The sequence below is a fragment of the Diabrotica undecimpunctata genome, chromosome 8, assembly GCF_040954645.1.
Source record: "Diabrotica undecimpunctata isolate CICGRU chromosome 8, icDiaUnde3, whole genome shotgun sequence".
NCBI classification, from domain to species: Eukaryota; Metazoa; Arthropoda; class Insecta; order Coleoptera; family Chrysomelidae; genus Diabrotica; species Diabrotica undecimpunctata.
The window spans coordinates 51,768,012-51,788,795 of record NC_092810.1 but is presented as its reverse complement, the minus strand read 5'-3'; the positions used below and the strand labels follow the sequence as shown (position 1 = coordinate 51,788,795).

Genomic DNA, 20,784 nt, shown 5'->3' with positions numbered 1-20,784 from the left:
ACGGAGGAAAAGACACAAACCGAAACACGACAGCTCGATTGAATCGGACAAAGAAGAAAGAGAAACAATAACGTACGCGAAACAAGATAAAGAAGAAGAATTTACCTATACAGAAGTAAAAGAGAAAATATGCAAACTTAAAAACCAAAACAGCGGGAGAAGACCGAACAGCAGAACGAAAATAGGGTACAGGCACTAAACAGAAAGATTTATGAACTAATACAGAATATATGGAGTAAGGAAATAATGACACAAGGAAGGAGAAAGGAATTATATTGACAATTCCAAAACAAGGAGACCCTAGAATACGTAAAAACTATCGAGCAATTAATTTACTGAATGTCGTTCGGAAATCGTTATCATAACGATTTCCGAAGTAGAAATTGAAACAAGAAAAACAGCAGGAGAAAGTAAAACATAGGAGAAGTAATGACGAAATAAAGCAAAGAACATCAATGGAAACAGACATACTAACATATATAGAACAAAAAGGACTAAAGTGGTATGGACATGTAAGAAGAACTAGCGACAGCAGATGGATAAAGAGAATAACCGAATGGAGCCCCATAGGAAGGAGGAAAAGAGGACGACCCCTAAAATTCTGGATGAACGAAGTAGACACCATGAGTAAGAGAAGGCAGTGAATACTGTCGAATCCCTGAATATATATATATATATATATATATATATATATATATATATATATATATATATATATATATATATATATATATATTGTCATACTTTTTCTTTCCCAACCAAAGAAAAATAAATAAAAATATCCATCGGAATAAAATTTTAAGATATCATTATAAACAAAATGTATATAGTAATTTAAGATAAGATTTAGTGTAGATAAGAATAGAAATTTGTTTGGCAAACGACCTTTTTCCGTTTCAAACAAAATTATCAAAAAACCTTTGTTTAGAATTAGAAGACATTTTACCTGTAAGTTAATCTTTTCATTGTTTGTATAGTCGAGTATTAAATGACCATATTCTAATCTTTTGAAATATGTATAAATTGTGTATTGACAAAACCAATTTTAAAGTAAGATATTTAGTTTTTCTCTGAAACCGAAATTAGGCTTTTCCAAAATCATGGTAAACACAATTTGAGCTTTTGATTGGACGGTCGTTTTTAAATGGGAATTTGGTGAGCCGATCAGGAGACCGGAGAAGTTAGTGATAATTTGGTCATCGAAAGGAAACAGTCGTTTGTCTCAAGATAGGGTGTGATTCGTGAATTTGGATACCGGCAGTGCGAAAAGAAGTGAATAGTTTTGCAGAAGGAGATAACAAGTAGATTAAAAGAGGTCCTTGTATCTACCGTGGGCATTTTGTGAAGTATATGTGAAAGTAGTTACGGCATCAAGTTGACAAAAGGAGGTCCTTGTGTCATAAATAAGTAGCTGAGTTTGGAGAAGTGAATCAGGTGTTTTTGGGTAGTCTGCAGGAGGTTTGCAGAGACGTTAGGAAGGAGCCGAAGTGCCAAAGAGGAGAGATCACATCGTTGAGGAGACTGGACTTTTCTGGATATGTTCCAACATACAACTCAACAAGAAAATAAGCTGTAAGTGTTTGTACAATGGAATTTTATATCTGTGAAGGATCGGTTTGACATTTTAGCATTCAAATTTAAGAACTAAGGTTTTGGTAGGCTAATCAAAAGTTTAAAGTTTTGTTGTTTCTTGTTTCAAGTAAAGAAAAATTTAAGTAAAATTGGTTTTCACGTAATATAAATGTATGTAGATTTAAAATCTTATTATTATAAAAATTTGAGTTATTTTCTTGTATGCTGATTGATAAGATAACGACAGAATTTGATAATTGTTTTATTCTTTCATATAAAATAAAGAAACGTAAATTTTTGTAATATAATATTTTTTTTTATTCTTATCCTTTTCTTCTCTATCCCGATAAAAGACAACTAGAAAATCTTTGAATCCATCGAACACAGGTAATATAAGCAGTTTATTTTACTTTTGATAACAAATAAGTTATATTTTTTTATTGGCTCAATAAACTAAGATTAAAGTTAAAATAAACAATCATGACAATATATATATATATATATATATATATATATATATATATAAATTGAAACGTCAATAAACTTATTTTAAACTTCAAAAATAGTAATTACTTTAAGATGCCACAAGAAAATAACTTCTAAACAATAGAAAGGTTTTGAGTGTTAATTCTTTCTACAATTATTGTAGGTTAAAACTTGCAACAAACATAAGCATATTCATTTACTAATAAAAAAGTAAGTCATATAAGATTTAAATCAGAAAATAATCTACACGTTCACTTACAATCAGTGGGATACTATTCAGATAATAATATCCAGAACACAACAGTCATAATACAGAAAATTATTTAAATTCAGACCATTAATTCTATCAAAAACAAAATAAAAATAAATCATTTTTTGGTCATCAGTAAAGCCGATAAAGGTAATTGCTTAATTATCCTCGAGCACAATCTATATATTGAAGAATGGTTTATATGGTTTACCTAAAAAGTGTTATAACAGATTTACAAAATCTATTTTTCAAAATATAAACACAGACAAATAAAACTATAGGTTGAGGTAACTACCGGTCGCGTCTCAAAGTCGTGGATAGGTAAACGACTGGAGACATTCTCTGCCTAGTGCCTAGTCTTTGGGAAGGGAGAAAGACGGTGAAATATCTTAATCCTCTACCAAAGCCCCTCCGCGGACTACCTCCTCCAATTCCAGGTGAAGATTCCGCTTTGAATGGAAGGTCGCTGGGAAGTAGTTCCCCAGGGGAACCACCCCCTCTGAACCTGCAGTAGGCCCCCATTTGGAGGTCTCCTTCTCACTACCATCGAAGAGCTCCCCATGTGGGCCTCCATTTCCATCGTACCATTGACTCCTCTCCAACCATATCATCGGACAGCTCCCCTATGGGAGCCTCCCTGCCCTAGTACCAGCGAATCGCCACTCTACGGGGGTCTCCGCATCCCCATCCTGTGCCATAGAGCTCTCCCTTGGGGACCTCCGACCACGCGCCTCCGACACCGCCCCATCGGAGAGTCTTATTCCAGTTCCCCTGGGAGCTGCAACGACGCTACCGTCCATCCGGGTTCCCGGAGAGCTGGTGGAGGGCCTCTCCTTGGATGGTGCCCCTTCCAGCGGCAACGGTGGCTCGGAGAGAGATGAAGGCGATGACCTCTCAGGCCTAAAAACGGGTATTGAAAGGTTAACAATGAAAAATAGAAACAGATCAGGGGCGGTTTCCACCTTGATATTCACTATTGTCGAGCGCCAACAAGGGCTTGTGCAGAGGGTACTGAGGCGTAAGAGGCATTGACAAAATTCGTGTATCCCTCAACAATAAAACTGTTAACAGGACCCTGGTCTTCCTGGCCTTTCGACATACGACCATTACCTAGCCACTAACCCCTACGAGTCCGACACCATTTGAGGGTGGCGCGTTGCACGAAGCATCGCGGGGCTCCACCCTCCCCGTAGTACCTGTGTTGCTGCACGCACACCCGTCCGTTATCCCCCCCGGGGCGGAAAGGTGAACGCAGGTCGAGACTCGAGCTCGCACGTAGACAGGTAGCCACCGAGGAGCTCTTCTCTACCACTCTTAAGTCTCCCAAGGTGGGTAGGTGCCGTAACCCCACGCCCTTAATGGGTAAAGGGTGTATGAAGGACGCAGCACGTTCAACCTCACCTTGGTTCTGTGGAATGAGAGTAGAGTGGTCCCACGAGAGACTCGTCTCTTCATTCCTTCCCTTAGTCGCCCCTTACCACAGGCAGGGATAACTTGCCCCGGCTGTATTCTTGTCTCCGCAAACCGAAAGGAGAGGCGTTAGAGGCGGCTTCTCGCCTCGTAAAACAGCCAAAACAGTTGGCCAGACAGAAAACTTGATTACAGAGAGTCCCAGTTCTAAGTCAGCTGTTGCTGAGATGGTAATGGTTGACCGTAAAGTCTTGCTTCCCGGGACGAGAGAGAGAGCTCGTTGGTCGGTAACAAGCAGAGCCCCTCTGGCCCGGAGTACTCCGGGGGAAAGAAGAATGCGGGCTCGGGTGACCGGGATCACTCTTCCTCCCCTGGGCAATGGCCTCAATTACCACAATGGTTTGGATTATCCAAGCTTACTTGAAGAACGCAAGGTAGCCTAAGGTGGACTCCTGAGAAGACTGTCAGCAGGAATAGCCCTCATCCAGGAACCTTGGGTGTATAGAGGAAAAATGTCCGGACTAGGGAACCGCGGTGGTCAACTGTTCTGGTTGTGGACCTGATTTCCCTCACACTGGTCAGGATATTTTGGGCCTGTCTTGCGATTTTGTATATTCGTTTACCCTGGAGGAGGTCTAGGGTCGTATTTATTCCTAAACCGTGTAAAACTGAATTTACCCTTGCTAAATCGTTCTGACCAATCATTCTCTCATCCTTCCTTCTAACGGCTCTAGAGAGACTGGTAGACCGGTTCATACGTGATGTAGCACTTAGGGACAGCCCTTTGCATGTACGTCAATACGCTTACCAGGCTGAGAAGTCTTGTTAGACGTTCCTGTATTAACTTGTCTACTGGGTGGAGCGGGTACTAGATCGGAAGCAATACAGCCTGGGTATCTTTATAGATATTAAAGGTGCTTTTAGTTGCGCTACTTTTGATTTCATGTGTGATGCTGGGGAAAAGCATGAGGTTGGACGCAGCTTAGCAAGGTGGATCCGGGCCCTGTTCTCAGATAGCTGCGTACCGAAACGGTTGTTGCGTTCGGGTGTCGGCATCTGGTGATTGCCCTCAGAGAGGAGTTTTGTCCCCCCTGCTGTGGTGATTGACGGCCTTCTTCAGCAACTGTCCGAACAAGGTATATATACGCCGACGACGTAGTTATACTAGTTGAGGGGTTTCCGGGGAATGGTGCACGAGGTTGCTCAGGTGAGCCTCGGGCTCGGGCTCGTTGAAAGATGGCGGCGGAAGTAATCACTCAGGGTTATCCTAAGAATACTGCTGTGGTTTTTTTCACTCGGAGAAGGGTCTTGAACCTATCAGAGGGCTTACCTTCTATGGTAAAACTTTATCGGTTTCCAAATCAGTGAAGTACCTAGGAGTGATTCTGGATTCTAAACTTTCATGGAAGGAACATCTCGACGTCAAGGTGAAGAAGGTTGCGGCAGCTTTCTGGGCGTGCAGAAAAGCTTTTGGAGCCAAATGGAGTCAGCAGCTGAATATTTTATATTGGATGTATCAATGCATGATCAAGCCTATACTGACGTATGCGGCCATTGTGTGGGGGCCCTGGGCTAGAATGGCTTTAGCTAAGGCCAAGTTTACTCACCTTTAGCGGTTGGCATCTTAGAAGCTATGAGGACCACTCCCACAGCGGCTCTTAAGGCATTGCTGAGGAAACCTGCTCGCATAGCCCCTGGAAGTGCCCGGCACTGGCCTATCGGAGATGGCAGATCCTAGGTCTGGTCTTTATGTAATCGAGCCAAATAAAGGGGTTACTCTTAAAGAGAGTTGTGGCTTTCTATGAGGTCACAAGGTTACTAAAGGACTAGACATTCGGAACGGCGGGATGGGCTCAGATTTAGAGGGATTATAGCAGATATGGAAGCCAGAGCACCCTGGGAACCAGAAACACCGAAGACTAGGTCCTTATGGGCGTAGTTTGTATGATAGAGGTGATACAATGGAACCATCTTAGGAGGTCTAAGTGTCTGAAGGGCTCGTAAATGGGCCCTGCCCCGATCTACCATAACCAACCCCCAGTGCGACAGAGCATGTCGCAAAGCAGACACTGCATGTATCTCTAATGGACCGAGTTTATTGACCACTTAACCTTAGCATTGGCCGTTTATGTCACGTGGTTTATAAACCCGGCCTATTAGAAAGAGATGCAGAGACTATTTTGCGTTAGTTTTCTCTGTCACTCTGGGGGAACGGGTCTGTATTGAAGCGCTCAGTCTCTTTGTATTACATGTCTATAAATAAAACAAACACAAAGCTAAAAGCTACGTTATTTTGTTTGTTTGTTTGTAACCAAAAAAGCTACCGACGGATATTTATATTTTATTGTATTTTCATTAATATTTATAAGTATTCTGAAAATATTTATGGGAGTGGGAAGTTAAGTTTTTGCTAATTCAGCATACAAGCGGAAATGTGGGTTTTTATATTAGTGACATTCTAATAAAATATGGTTTAAACCTCCCACTTGGCCCCATTCGCAATAAGGATAATCTTTGACTAAAATTTGGAATAGATGAAGAGATCATACGGATAATTGTGGTTAAATGTCTACTACCGATATATGATAATTTATTGAACCATGGTAGAGTATGAACTTGCTTATTAATTTTGAAATATAATGAATTACTTGTACCATATTCTTCATACCATTCAGCTGCCCAGATGGACCAAGTCTCTTTCTGTAAATAGGGTATAAAATTTAAAGATTATAGTTCGATATTCACGGGAATATTCAGGGAACGACCTATATTGGGAAGTTGGTCAGCTTTGTGGTTTCCATTAATACCAGAGTGTCCCGGGATCCATACAAGTAAGATTTTGATATTATTATTCCTTGCTAGGATAATTCCTCTTTTCGTTAAATACGATATATGTTCTGTGTCTTTAGAAAACATTGATGTTTTGATTTTTTGTAATGCGCTTTTGAAGTCAGAAAAGATAATGGCTTTAGTGATATTTTGTTCCAGTATAATTTGGACTGCATGATTGATCGTGATCACCTCCGCTGTACATATTTAGACATGATTCGGTAGTTTAGATGGAAGTGAATAGTTGAACCATCCGTAAAGATTTTTTGTATGAAGGGAACTTTTGAACTATTTTCACTAAATTCCTAAGGTTGAATTCATTTTTTGTAATGTTTTCATTCAGAATTCCTATTGGTTGAAGTTGTACTGTCAGTTAGTATTCATGGCAAGGAATCAGATTACTGGAGTATAGGTTCTGCAAATAATGTTGGATTTTACTAAGGGTATTTCTATAGTGGGTATTTGGAGGTGGAGAATGGATCAGTTGTAGAATTCGAGAAGGTGGATGAATATATGTACTTAGGTACTCTTATTGATCAGACATGTAAAGAAGAAACTGAAATCAACCTGAGACTGACCAAGAGCAACAGGTGTGCTGGAGCCATGAGCAAAATAATTAAGGCCAAAGATATATCTCGTAATACAAAAATAAGAGTATACAAAACTATAATTAGACCCACAATGCTATACGCTGCCGAGACATGGACTATGAACAAACCCGTACAGAACACATTGGAAGCATGGGAAAGAAAGATACTTCGCAGAATATTTGGTGGAAAAGTAGTAGAAGGAGAATGGAGAAGACGAACTAATGCAGAAGTGTATCAGTTGTATGCTAACCCCACAATAACAAATGTGGTGAAAAAACGTAGACTAGAATGGCTCGGCCATCTAGAAAGAATGCAAGGTAATAGACTAGTCAAGAATATTGCTTGGAGAGTACCTGAGGGCAAAAAAAAGAGAGGAAGACCAAGAAAGAAATGGAGAGATGCAGTGATGGAAGATGTCAGAGAGATGGGAATCAGAGATTGGAAGCTGTTAGCTAAGAATAAAAAACGATGGAAATTATCCATCCAGCAATGGGCCTAAAAGGCCTGTTAACGCTGTACATACATACATTTCTCTAGTATTTGTTGTCTATATAACAAAGTGCTTCTAATTCAGCGATTTATTTTATGACAGAGTTATTTTTAACACTTTTGTTGTTACCGATTCTCTTCTGTATTTTAATGGCAGTTATCCAGACTCTGATAACAAGGCTGGGATTGAGTTGTCTTCATGCATCCTGTGATAATCCGGATACTTAGGTAGTGCATTTGATCTAATTCCTTCAAGATATATTGAGGGCATGTAGCTCATGGAAAATATGGTCTGGGAATATGAAATTAATGAGAAGATATTTTTTGTGTAGAAAAGCAACAAACACAATTTTCAAACTTCCAAAACGTCGCCTTTACACCTGGAGATCACAAGCAGATACACCTGAATGTGTAGTTTGTAACCAAATAGAGTTCATATGTACAACCAAAAGATACAAAAATTCAGTATTAGCGTTCAAAATATATCCAAGTGCAGATGTGCCAACAGATAACAATATTCTGGTAGGAAAAATAAGGCTCAGATTGAAAAGAGTTACAAGCACTAATAATCAAACAGTTACTATTGATAAAAAAAGATGTCAAATGATACCATAAAACAAGAAATAACCAATTTATTAGAAAAAAAAATAAAGTTTACATCAAGCAAAGATGAAAGTACTAAGGAAAACTGGACAAAAATTAAAGATATATTAAAGATCATCAAAGAAACAAAATTAAGTGTAGTAAAAACAAGAAGAAAACAAGGGTGAATGACAAAAAAATACTGAAACTCATGGATCAAAGAACATAAATCAGAAATAAAGATAAAAACGAATACAAAAGAATCCACGCAATAATCAGGCAGAAGATAAGACATGCGAAAATACAATTTTAGCCACTAAAAAAAATAATTATTAAATTTAGACAGATTGGACTGGTATCGGTGAACCACCTACAGGAGGTCCTACAGCATTAATTTGTTTTTAAGCATAGTTTAAGGATATTTTCTTACAGTTAAATCCTTAAATCCATAATCATCGGCATTACCTTAATATTATTATGTTTAATATTATAATTGAACAAATTACAATTTTTTCTCAAAACAAAAAGTTAAAATTGTATCCCTTTGTATTAAATTAAATAGAATTATAACCTTGCAGGTTATACACTGATAATGCTTCATTAGGGTCGAAAACGTTTTGAATTTTAAATAATCCATTTTGGATAATTTTACCTCTTACAAAAATTAGTTTTTATACTATGTAATTGTTTAAAAAAAAATAATGAACACTCCTGGTATATCAAAAACTTGATTGAATCATGAAATATTCTGTAGACATTAAAGTTTTAAATAGCATGAAATAAGGTGTATGCATATAAAAAATCGAAATCAAAAACGATTCTTTAGCAGGGATGAAAAATGAGATCATGGGAGAATAACTACACTACTGAAACTCACGTAATGGCGACAACAATTTAGAATTATTTATGGCAAAAAATTTACTTTCTTTGGCACATCTATCTACTAGCGCTGTTGCCAAAACAAATTCATTCTGTTTCGGTATCTGTGCCGAAGCAAGCATCTGCTTGATTCGTTGGCGTTCGAGTAGTATCGAGGAATTCGAGGTCACTTCGATTCTTCGATATAATAAATACAGAGTTTACATGATTGTTTATCATTCATAAATACAAGGACAAAAACATATTTTCTTGCGGATGTTTATGTATGTTAAATATTAGTTTATACGGGATTAAATAAGAATTATATCTTATATTTGATTTGACGTTTCTATTTACAATAATTCCGAAATCGTTTTCAAAAATTCTAAAATAAAATTATACTCCGGTCCATATAGACAGTTAAAATAACAAAAATTCCCGAAAAGTCAAATATTGGTGAAGAGCTGGGGTTTACCATCACAAATAAAGCTTTAAAAATCCCCATCGATCGCTTGTGTGCTACAAAAGTTATTTGAGGTAAAAGATCAAAATTGGATGTTTTTGTATTTTTCTCGAAAACGGTAAGTTTTATAAAAAAAAAACCTTAAACTGAAGTTGTAGATCTTAAAATTCTTTATGGTCTTCACGATTTTTTCCTAAGAGTTATTACCATTTCTGAGATATCGCGACTCTAAAGCCTAGTTTTCACGGTGATAGTTGTCGCGATAGTTTCTTTTATGATAGTAACTGTCACATGAACAATGGCGAACTATCACCATGTAAATAACCTGATAGTAGCTATCATACTGTCACGAAAGTACTCTCGCACTATCTCGCTTGGCTAGATAGTTCGGCAAAACTTTCATGTTAGTTTGCCGTTGTTGTATATACAAATTGCACATGGTACGTGATTTTGGCAAGTATTAAAGTACCTATATTTGAGTATTGAAAATAATTGTTAAAAAGTGCAAAAAACAGTAGAATGAGCCGCCGAAAATTTGATATAATAAATTTTTTAGAAGAATATGAAAGGTTTACATGTTTATGGAAAAAATCTCCCCTTATCAGGACTTCTTACTTTTAAAGAACTTCTTCTTCTTCTTCTTATGCCGTCCCCATTCCCTCTGTCTTTTGCAACGTGGAATAATTCGTCTACAGTCATGTTTGTCCAGTCTCGAATATTTCGCAGCCATGACTTCCTCTTTCTACCTATTCCCTTTTTGCCATCGACTCTACCCTGCATGATGACCTGCAGAAGACTATATTTATTATTTCTCAGTATGTGTCCAAGGTATGCAGTCTTGCGTACTTTTATTGTTCTCAACAATTTTTTGTCTCGACCCATCCTTCTCAGCACTTCCTCATTGGTGACCCTGACAGTCCATGGAATTCTCAACATTCTCCGGTATATCCAAAGTTCAAAGGCTTCAATTGGTATTGGTATTGGTTTCATATTCATCATTCCATACCACAATATAGTCTTTCAGAACTTCGTATATGGCGTCAAAGACATCTGGTAGAAACTGGATTATCGTACACTTATCGCTATAGCTATCATATTGGCACTCGGTAAAGGTACTGCAAAGATCCTAATGAGTCGCCAGTAGCAAGATATCGGTATTTGAAGTTTCAGCTTTGTTGATAAAGACATTCGCATAACGGTATTATTCTTCTGTATCTTAATGATAACCTTGAAAAAAACAAATTTTTTTAATAAAATTCACAATTATTATTAGTCGTATCGGTGTAAAATGTACCTACCTTATTTACTAACGTATTAAACATTTTATCATTCATGCGTAAAAAGTTTAAGTGTTGCAGAAGCACCAAGTGTACTTCTTCTTTCTATCCATTTTCTCACCCATACCTTTTTAGGTTTTTTAGTTTTCTCCGTTTTTTGAAATAAAATTATTTCAACAACAACAGCAGCTGCCACAGCAATTAATACTGTATCGGCCATCTTGTTATTGATTACTATCGTGATAATTTTTTATACGTGTAAACACCTTACTTTCATGATAGCACTATCGAGGTTACTATCGTGAGAGTACTTTCGCGAAAGTACTATCACCGTGAAAATGAGTCACATTATACATGATATGCACATATTTCCACGCCACCTGTGAGGTAGTATACTCGGCGCGTTTTTTTACCATGGTAAAGTTTTAGATATTACCTTATTATTGATATTGATTATTGGGTTAACTATTGTTTTGATTTATTTAGATATTTTAATCAGATACATACTCCTGAAAGTCTACTTCAACAGTTAAGTCGTCTTCGATTTCTTCTTCTTTCTCTTGCTAGATGTTTAAAAATTGTTCAAATGTGGCTGAGTCATTCGTCTCTTCATTAAAATCACAGGAATCTTCCTCTATTGTACTCAACTGGACATTTGAGCAAGACTGACCGTGGAAATTGGTACACGCTGGAGAACACAGCAACTCGACTTTTTTACAGCCACATTTGGCACTACACCTTTTTTGCAATTGCAAAAAATAGTGTTGAGGAGTTTTTCTGGAGCAGGTGAGAGTAAAGTTTTAATCGGTTCGAAAATATTATCTATCAATTTCCAACCCCAGTCTTCTGGATTCAGTTGATTGCTTAGCCATGTTTGAACTTGATAAATGTTGTTTTAGGCATTTCAGCTGCATCGAAAAGTTATAAGAGGTAAGAGGCTAATTCATACTCAAAAACTTTTTCAATCTCATCCTCAAAAGCTTCAGGGATACTCATGCGATGAAATAATAATACAAGGTCTATAACTACTTTTTTTACGTGAACCTTCACGTTGCTACTCGCAGCTAAAAGAGGGATTACTTTTTCGGTGCATTTTAATTTTATATTATTAAATGTTTTACCTGTCATTCTAGACATGGAAGCAATCCCAACTTAACGAGATTTATGGTAATTAATCTTATCGTCACCAACAACTCCAGAAGCAATAGATACGATTTTATTAATTTTAGAAAAAGGATCATGTGATGAAAACCAGTCTAGAAGTTTTATAATATCTTTAGCATCTTTTTACGCCGCGAATCACTTACATCTACATGCTGATCTGTTGTGTCCATTTGAACATTAGCAAGAATTTCCAACCCCTCACAATAATCATATCTGTTGACGTTCCACAATAAAGTTTATCAGAATGTCCAACAGTAAAAAAACCTTCTGTAAACCTTTGATAAATACTTGGATCCATCACATCGTTCAATTGAAGCATGTTGTAACGTTATAAACGTCACATCTTTATTAATTTATATTTAAATAATTATTTTATTTTAATTTCTTTATTAATTTATTAATTCCTTTATCTTCAGTTTCTTTTTTATTATTTTTTCTTAAAAAAATAGTTGGCACCCTCTTTCTCTTTCTGTCCCGTAGAATAAATATTCGCCCTTTCTCTCTTTCTGCCACGTAGAATAAATATTCGCCCTTTCTCTCTTTCTTTCCGGTAGAATAAATATTCGCCCTCTCTCTTTCTATCCGGTATACTAAATATTCTCTTCTATGTTGACAGAAGAGCTAATTCCATCATAGGCATACGTCCTATGGCATCTGTGCTAAACTTAATTTTAATCTCTCCCTACCTTCTGTCAATCACCTTTTCTAAACGTAGTGGGAATATTATTTTTTGTCTGTAATTGAAATTTATAAAAGAAGGTAAGAATTATTATAAGCTTCATTTTATGACCTTCAGCAATCTCTTGGGTGAGTACTTTCATTGTAATCTATATTCTATAATTCTGACAGCAGTTTCAATATTCATAACCTCACTTCTTTTAAAACCACGTTTTCAATCTTATGCATCTGCAGAATTTAGATAATTTTAATGGTAATTCTATTTCATTTTATCCTTGCCATCTACTATTTGTTTAATTGTAATTTTGGTAAAATAATTGACAAGGAAGTTAAACCTTCCGTGATGTCTTCCTAAAGCTGTTCTTATATTCTAGTTTATTGGAGAATTTATTGGGTTAATCGGATATTTCATTGGATACTTTCTGAAATAATAATATGCAGCAGAAGAATAACTGCAGCTGTATGTAAGGCTTACTTTATTTAGAAGCAAGCAGCCCATCGATGCCATAAGTATCATTTAAATTTGTGTACTGTAAAGCTTTAAGCAGGGTTGTTTTTGCTTTGTTTTATATGTTAAAGAAATATGATTAGTTAAATCATTGTTTTATTTGTTACCAGCTAAATGTTCATGGTTTAAGTCGTAGTTTAAGACAAGACGGATTCACACTTGAGAGTCTGAGCTAGGCGAAGCATAGACGATAAGCTCCCATGGTTGATTGATGAATTATTTTATAATATTATTTTAATTCTCTTTGGTAGTCTTATCGTTACAAGTAAGTCCAAGTGCGCAGACTGAACATAAGGTAAATGCCCAGATGCATGGAAATAAGGCAGCATTTTTTAACGCAGTTCAAATGTGGTTGCCAGTCTCCCATAAGTTCTGGTCTTATAACCTCTGCAATGGACACCGTCCGAAAGTATTGTACCCATAATTGTGCGGTTGGCCTAGTTTCTGATATTCAATTAATTTGTTATTAAACTAATCAAGTAATTCCACTATCAACCACTACTGTTTTATCTTCACTTAAAAGTTTATTGCAAATAAAGCAAGACTGAGACATTTTTTAAAGCTATAAAATAACGTAAATGGTAAACGCTTGTAATAAGTACCTATATTCACCTGAACTGAACCTTTAGCACTACAAGAAACAGGTATATGAACGAGACCTACGGACAATAGAATCGCTAGATGTTTTTCAAGGTCACGTGAGTAGAGCGTATTCAGTTAGAGACTGACAATCTTTTATATCCAGGTTTTTAGAATAATATAATACATACAAAAGAGACACAAATAGGTATTTATACCTGTCTTAAGGGCATGATATGTATATACGTTGGTTATATGTGCATATCATGTATAATGTGAGACTTAGAATTCGATATCTCTGGAATGGTAACCCTTAGAAAAAAATCATAAAAACTATTTTTTAGAGAATTAAGAGCTACAACTTTGGTTTAAGATTTTTTTGATAAAACTTAGCATTTTCGTGAAAAATCCAAAAAACCTCAAATTTTGACCTTTGACCCCGAATAATTTTTGTAGCTCACATACGATCAATGGGGATTTTTAAACTTTATTTGTAATGGTAAACCCCAGCTCTACACCAATATTTGGCTTTCCGGGAATTTTTGTTATTTGACCAGTATTTTTTATGCCTAAATTGACAGGATTATTATGAATTACTTTAAATATTCTTCATTCTCCAATATATGGGAGTAATTTTAATGGTCTTCGGTTTTATTGGACATTCATTATATTATAAAGACGATTTTTCTTGGTGAAATTATTCCTTAGAGGATAATATCGACGAACTAAGGAAGTGGCAGCAAATCTCAGAGTTGAAGGTGAACACACTGACTATGTGAAAATCATGAGTGGAGTGAGGCAAGGCTGTATTTTGTCTCCTCTAATCTACAATCTGTACTCTGACAGAATATTTATCGAAGCTTTGCACGAAACTGAAAAAGGTATTCTACTAAATGGTTACCGACTAAACAACATCAGATATGCACATGACATCATAGTACTTGCAGACAATTTAGAAGACCTACAAGTTCTTATGAACAAAATCACGTATTACAGTAACAATATGGACTCAATATAAACGTTAAGAAGACAAAGCTTATGATAATTATCAAGAAAAGAATAACAGAAGGTCAACTCTACGTCAAACAATCCCCTGTAGAAAGAGTGACGCACTACAACTACCTCGGCACCATAATAAATGGATCCTCAACCTCTCTCTTGATACAAAAGTAAGAATGCTGCGATGCTACGTCTTCTCTGTCCTTTTTTATGGTGTTGAATCGTGGAGCTTGAACGAAGATATGTGCAGAAAACTGGAAGCATTTGAGATGTGGCTATATCGGAGAATGCTTAAGATCCCGTGGACCGAGTCACAAATGAGGAGGTCCTCAGAAGAATGAATAAGAACCGAGAGGTACTGACCACCATCAAATCTCGAAAGTTACAGTTCTTCGGACATATTATGCGAAATCCAGATACGCTCTCCTTCAAGCCATCCTACAAGGAAAAATATTCGGAAAACAAGGTCCAGGAAGAAGAAGAACATCTTGGTTAAAGAACCTCAGAATCTGGTTCAATACAACATTTGTGCAGATTTTCCGCGCTGCTGCAGATAAGATAAAGATTGCCATGATGATCGCCAACATTCGTAACGGATAGTCACATCAAGAAAAAGAAGAAGGAAGTGGCCACCTTGGCTATCGACTTAACCTAGGTTATTTTTTTTTTTTTTGGATAGGTAGATGTCAACAAAATTTATGGCAACATTCATGAAATAGGTTAAAAGAACTGACTGAAGATTGCTAAAGCTTTGAAATCAATAGTGAGTCATAGGTATTTGTAGAAATCACATAATCAAATATGTTTGAATAATAATTTTCAGTTTAAAGTGATAAATTCTCCATATTTATCATTCGAATTTCTATTTATATTTCTTAATGGGTTTTATTTTAGTAGCATTTGGTATATTAAAGTAATATGATATTTATTATTTATTTTACTGCCATACTCCAACAATTTATTGGAAAGGGTGATTCATTGCTAAGAACTGATTTTAAAACTGTCAACTGTTGGGAAATTCCACAATTCCGGTGGCGTCGTTATTTCATTATTTTTTTTAGGATTGCATTATTTTACTAAAAATTAATTCCATCGTGATCTGCAGGTACCTTCGTCGTTCTGTAAATTTCGTAATTACTTAAATCTTGCCTTACTATTATGGGTATGGGTATATATGGGTGACTTTATACGGTAAAAACTTTTACCTGAATTAATTTCTTAAATACACACATGATTAAAGTTATCTAAAAACTGTTGGTAAATAAAATAAAATATATGATACTAAATAATGGAAAATATTATTAAACCTGTATTAGTAAGGGTAATCGCCAACGAGTCAGAAGGCTCAACGGATTTCCAGGATTCCGATGATTTATAAACCAAGCTGTAAGTAAAAAGTTTAATGTGGTAGTCGTAAATATATTTTGACGAAAATTTTTCAAGCCATAATACTGTCGGTTGAATTCTTTTTAACGGATATTGTGTTTTTGATAGTTTTCTATCAGACAAATGAAACTCTGCAAATTGTTTTTCAATTTTCGTTCTATCTTCGTACCACTGAATATCGGCTTTCAACTTTTGTATTTGTTCACAAAACTCTACCAATCTGCACTGCATGGAAGTCATTAATGAGATAAACAATCAATATTTAAAATCAATATATAAATAAATGTTTTAACGCCCCTTCAGAATATAATGTTGACGATAATAATGATCGTCAACAATTATTATTTGATAATAACAAGACCATTGCAAATTCGTTTATTTAAAATTCGAGTAATTATTTAATCTCTCCCTGTATGTTGTTTTGAAATAATATTGAGATATTTTTAATTAGCGTTTTCACAGTCAAGAATATCCGGTGACGTTCTCGTTAGCAATATTATTTCGCGTCATATTATGTCCGGTTGTCGGTCTGCGACCGTGTGAGAAATGTTAAAAGGAAATGCACATCCGGTGAGTCACTGGCTGTGAATGCATACATTATCTCGCGTTATATTTTTGTTCCCAGCGATGGTAAAATGTATACGTTCGAATTTATAAAGATTCCCAAGTTTAATTATACACGAGCTTACTCGTAAATTACTCGTAAAATATAAATTGAAAAATAAACGAATTCTTACTATTACGCTATTCGTTGTGGATAAAATATATATTGGGTTTATCAAAAATTACTCTCTTTGTCCGTCATTCGTCTTCTTTTTCGTCTGTCGTCATTGGTGTTCGTCGAGGCGTATCTTCGTTATTATTGAGGGAATGGGGGGGGGGGGGGGGCGTTTGGGGGTTTTTTCGTTAATATTGTGGAACGTCTCCACCAGTCGTTCTCATTGGTGTACGTTGAGGCGTATCTTCGTTATTATTGGGAAATGGGTGAGGGCGTTTGGGTGTCTTTCCGTGGGACGCCTCCACCATTGGTCGATGTACGTAGTTCTCATTGGACGTCGATACACACGTTCCCATTGGTGGCGTTCCTATGTCACCATTGGTCGGTGAGACACGAGGGTTAACTTAATTCGATGTCATGATGCCACTATTGGCCGTAGATACCTTCCGACGTAACGAGTAGGGCGTTTTTGTGTCACCGTTGGTCGAGGATACGTTCTTACGTCACGAGTGTTGCGTTTCTGTATCACCATTGGTCGAAGATATGTTCTAACGTCACGAGGGGATGTTCCTATGCCACCATTGGTCGAGGATATGTTCTAACGTCACGAGGGGACGTTTCTATGCCACCAATGGTCGAGGATATGTTCTAACGCCACGAGGGGACGTTTCTATGCCACCATTGGTCGAGGATATGTTCTAACGTCACGAGGGGACGTTCCTATGTCACCATTGGTCCGGCGTTTACTTGAGGGCATTCCTATGACACCATTGGTCGACCGGCGTGGCCTAGAGACACGAGGGGCGTACCTACGTCACCAGGGGGGCGTGGCCTAGAATGACAGGTCACTTCCGCTCCAGAACGAACTTATCACATCTACTCAGATTATACAATACCAACGAAAGAATGCAGCCTCTTGAAAGATATTAGGTCCTATGAAATGAGATGCCGCGCTGATGCTTTGTCGTGCAACTCTAAAGGTCATTATCACCAAGCCCTTCACAAAAGCATCACAGGAAGAAGTCCAGGTAAATATACAAAAAAAATTATTTCAATATGCACCAAAAATACATTGCGAAGAAAATTAGATTACAAAAATTTGCAAAAATTAAAAAAATATATAACAAAAAACCATGCTCCAGATAAGATTATGAGACACAAGCACAAAAAACGTTAGAAATTGATCATGAAGAATTAGAGAAAATTAAAGAAAAATTTCTATCGAAACTTCGTAAGAATAATGAGGAATTCAATTATTTAATAACACATAACTCAAAGGAATTCAAGTGAATGGTATTCAGAAAGAAGAAAATGTCTGACAGCCTCGAATTTTGGTCGAATTTGTAAATTAAATTTAACAACCGACAAAAGAAAGGTTGCGAAAGACATTATTTTAAATGCTTTTAAAGGAAATAAATTCACAGCCTATGGAATAGAAAAAGAATCCATTGCAGTACAAGAATTAAGATACTAAAGTATATGGAAGTGAGAGATGATAGATATATTTTAAAGAGGAATCATGCATATTACGGGCAGTTATTTGTAGCAAATAAAAACTTTTCTTCCTTTTGCGTGTGGACCCCGCAAGGATCAATATTCCAGCTTATTTAAAAGGATGAACAATTATGGGAGCAAATAGTCAAAAAATGAGAATTTTATTTTAACAATTATCTTCCTCTATGAATACAAGAAATAATTGATGAAAAGTAAGGTTGAGTGTTTATATATTTTGTTTCCTATTTTTACATTTTCCATCGATTACAATACTTATATTTTATTTGTACGTGATTAGTTTTATAATACTGGCTCATTTTATAAAATCTTTTTTTTTTATTTATTTTAAAATACATTATAATATATGTATAATAGGAATCGGGGTTTCTGTACGTATATTTCTCCAGAAAGTAAACAATTTTTAGAACATTGTTGTATACCTAGAATTAACTTAATATACAAGAAACAAGATGACGTTTTAAGGAAATATTGTATTATTTGACTAAAGCCTACTCAGAATTTCATAAAAATATGACTTGTCAATAATGTTGAAACACGTTGTACACTTAAGATATCGTAAATATTGTTTAAACGATAAAATAATTAAACTATAGTCATACGTTAACATACAAAGTGTTCTGATTAAGGAAATAATATTAAAACATTTAATATAACCAAAAAAAAAACAAAATTTAATTGTGAAATAATTGTTATATAACAAATAATAAAGTAATAATTGTAAGTAATTGACACCCTGTGTATTTTCATATAACTTTAAATACGTCGGTATTTTCTATGATTAAGCTTGTACCCACAATTAAAATATTGTTTGGCTAAATCCATTGGTTTCGGAGTTATTAATTTTTTTAATGTTCTATAATTTAAGGAAAATCGAAATATCTCCTGAATTACAATATTAAGGTATGAAAAATGCAACAAAATACTGGGCGTTTCATAAAAACAAACATACGTTTGATACGTCCACTTTATGAGACCCCTGGTATATTTCAAAATAATTTTAAAACTGCCTTTACATTCCTATTAAGTTATATATCATCAAATTTGTTGTATTTGGTTTCGAACACTTTCGCTAATGCATCTGTTTTGAGAGTCGACACGTTTTCCCAGAACGGCATCGACGCCCAAACAATTCAAGCACAGATGTTTTTCTTTACCTGTTTACCTCGTAAGCACTCATTTATATGTAATTTCTTATGGTAATAAAAAACATCTATAAAACAATTCAGGAAACACACTTTTGAAATAATCCAATAATGATTAATTATGATTATAATAATAGGATCTTATTACAGAAAATATTTATAATTAACATAAATATCTTATAATTTAGTTTTTATTTTACTTTCCATGTAACTAGTTACTATGTATTTTCTAGAGGCCTATGTAATTTTATATAAGTTTAGTTTTAAGTCTTAAATGTACCATTGATATAGTCCAAGATAAATACTGTAAATAAAAAATGAATTTACATTGAACCCAGTATTTTAATCCTTACAATCTAAAAAAAATAAACAAAAAATATGTAGATGTGTAGCCGAAAATATCATTTTATTATTTTTCTTAAAAAAAACCGTTAAACCTCTCCATGAAAAGCAAAACCTTTAATTACAAACTCTTACAATCATCTTTTTCTTGTTTTAAAACAAGAAAATTGGAATATTTTGGATATATTACACGTGGAGAGAAATACACCTTGCTCCAACTGATTATGCAGGGAAAGCTCCAAGGAAAGAGAAGCATAGGGAGGCGTAGAATGTCATGGCTGCGCAACCTGAGAGAGTGGTACGGATGTACATCAAATGAACTTTTCAGAGCAGCCGTCTCAAAAGTTCGAATAGCTATGATGATTGCAGACCTCCGCCGCGGAGATGGCACTTGAAGAAGAATACAATCATCTTTATTATAATGCTCCCACATAATATATAATTATGGGGAAATTAGGCAACGCAGATACGTCGTATATATCGGTTATAAGCAAGCCAAAAAAGCAACGAGTATATTTTTTAGTGTTAAATAAAATTTCATTTTATTCATATAAACGAATGTTTTGCAATTTACCATCAACCGGATACACCCACATTCCAATACTGCACCCACTCCAATACGTTAATGCATATACAGTTTTAGAATTCGGAGAAAACGATTGCGCGAATACAATTAGTACGAATATATAATCAAAGAATATAGACGCTATAAGCGTCTATATTCTTTGATATAATATTGCAATGTGGAAAATACGCTGACGCATTAATACAGCAAATTCTAGAAATAGTCTGCAAATCGTTTTTCAATTGCAGTTCTATCTTTGTACCACTGTATATCGACTTTAACTTTTGTATTTTTTCGTAAAACTCTTCTAATCTACACCGTATGGAAGACATTGATGAAATGAAGCACGTTTAACGTAAAGAATAAATATATATTAATTTTA

The 20,784-nt window shown here is 35.5% G+C and overlaps 1 protein-coding gene across 2 annotated transcripts in view; it reads right to left on the bottom strand.

Moving 5' to 3' along the window:
• The window catches only part of LOC140447537 (uncharacterized), a 58,007-nt gene that overhangs the window by 10,241 nt on the left and 26,982 nt on the right, over positions 1 to 20,784 (bottom strand). The gene's annotated exons all lie outside the window — the stretch shown is intronic.